The sequence below is a fragment of the Eriocheir sinensis genome, unplaced genomic scaffold (assembly GCF_024679095.1).
Source record: "Eriocheir sinensis breed Jianghai 21 unplaced genomic scaffold, ASM2467909v1 Scaffold43, whole genome shotgun sequence".
NCBI lineage: Eukaryota > Metazoa > Arthropoda > Malacostraca > Decapoda > Varunidae > Eriocheir > Eriocheir sinensis.
The window spans coordinates 800,741-803,265 of NW_026111754.1; positions in this window are offsets into that span (position 1 = coordinate 800,741).

Consider the following 2,525-nt stretch of genomic DNA (forward strand, 5'->3'; position numbering starts at 1 on the left):
TCATTAAATAATGTAAATATGTATAAAAAAATATATATACAAAATACAAATAGAATAATGTAAAATCGTATTAAAATAAATACACAGAATGTAAATAAAATAATGTAAATTTGTATGAAAATAAAGATGCAAAATACCCATAAAATAACGCATTTTTCATAAATATACAAAATACACATAAAAGGATGTAAATACGTATAAAAATATATATACAAAATACACATTAAATAATGTAAATTCGCGTCAAAATAAATAAACAAAATGTCAATAAAAGAATGTGTATTTGTATGAAAATAAATATTCTAAATACACATAAGATAACATAAATTTGTATAAAACTATATACAAAAATACACAAAAATAATTTAAATTTGTATGAAAATAAATATACAAAATACACATAAAATTAGGTAAATTTGTATTGAAATACATATACAAAATACACATAAAATACTGTAAATTTGATTGAAAATACATAAACAAATACACTTAAAATAACGTAAATTTGTATAAAAAAATATATACAAAACACAAATAGAATAATGTAAAATCGTATCAAAATAAATACAAAGAATATTAATAAAATAATGTAAATTTGTATGAAAATAAAAAAAGCAAAATATCCATAAAATAACGCTCTTTTTTTTAAATACATATACAAAAATACACATAAATTTTTTTATTTGTATTAAAATAAATATACAAAATACACATACAATAAAGTAAATCTGTATTGAAATAAATATGCAAAATACATATAAAACAATGTAAATTTGTTTAAAAATATATATACGAAGACACATAAAATAACGTAGATTTGTATAAAAATATATATACAAAATACACGTAAAATGAAGTAAATACGTATGAAAAAATGTATACAAAATACACATAAAATAATGTAAATTCGTATCAAAATAAATAAACAAAATACCAATAAAAGAATGTGTATTTGTATAAATATAAATATACAAAATACACATAAAATAACGTAAATTTGTATAAAACTATATACAAAAATACACAGAAGTAATTAAATTCGTAAGAAAAAAGATATACAAAATACAGATAAAATAAGCTAAATTTGAATTGAAATGTATATACAAAATACATAAAATATTGTAAATTTGTATCAAAATATTTTAAAAAATACATATAATAACGTAAATTTGTTTAAAAATATATAAACAAAATACATATTAAGTAATGTAAATACGTATAAAAAATATGTACAAAATACACATATAATCATGTAATTCGTATCAAACTAAATAAACAAAATAGCAATAAAATAATGTAAATTTGTATGAGAAAACGTATACAAATACATATAAAATAATGCTAATTTCTATAAAAATATATGTCCAAAAATGAACGTAAAATAAATTAACTTTGGATAAATATATATATACAAAACACACATTAAATAATGTAAATGCGTATAAAAAATGTATTTAAAATACACAAAAAATAATGTAAATTCGAATTAAAATAAATAAACAAAATACCAATAAAAGAATGTGTATTTGGATAAATATAAATATACAAAACACACATACAAAATAAACATAAAATAAGGTAGATTTGTAATAAAAAATATGTACAAAATACACATACAATGATGTAAATTTATATAAAAATATATATACAAATACACATAAAATACCATGAATTTGTATAAAAATATATATTCAAAATAAATATTAAATAATGTAAGAGCGTATAAAAATATATATACAAAGTACATATAAAATGAAAATTAAGATGCAAAATACCTATAAAATAACGCATTTTTTATAAAATTATTGATACCAAAATACACTTAAATATTTAAACTTGTATTAAAATAAATATACAAAATGCACATACAATAAGGTAAATTTGTATTGAAATAGATATGCAAAATTCATATAAAATAATGTAAATTTGTTTCAAAATATATATGCGAATACACATAAAATAACGTAGATTTCTATAAAAATACATATACAAAATACACATTAAATAAAGTAAATACGTATAAAAAAATGTATACAAAATACACATAAAATAATATAAATTCGTATAAATATAAATAAACAATATAGCAATAAAAGAATGTGTATTTGTATAAATATAAATATGCAAAATGCACATAAAATAACGTAAATTTATATAAAACTATACATAAAATAACGCAAATTTCTATAAAAATATATGTACAAAAATGAACATAAAATAAATTTGCAAAAAAATATATATACAAAACACACATTAGATAATGTAAATGAGTATAAAAATATGTATACAAAATACCTATGAAATAATCTAAATTCGTATCGAATTAAATTAAGAAAATACCTATATAATAATGTAATTTTGGATGAAAATATATATACAAAATACACATAAAATAACCTAAATACAAATACAAATATACACATAAAATAATTTAAAAATGAATGAAATAAGTATACAAAATAAACATAAAATAAGGTAAATTTGTAATGAAATATATGAAAAAATACACATAAAATAATATAAAT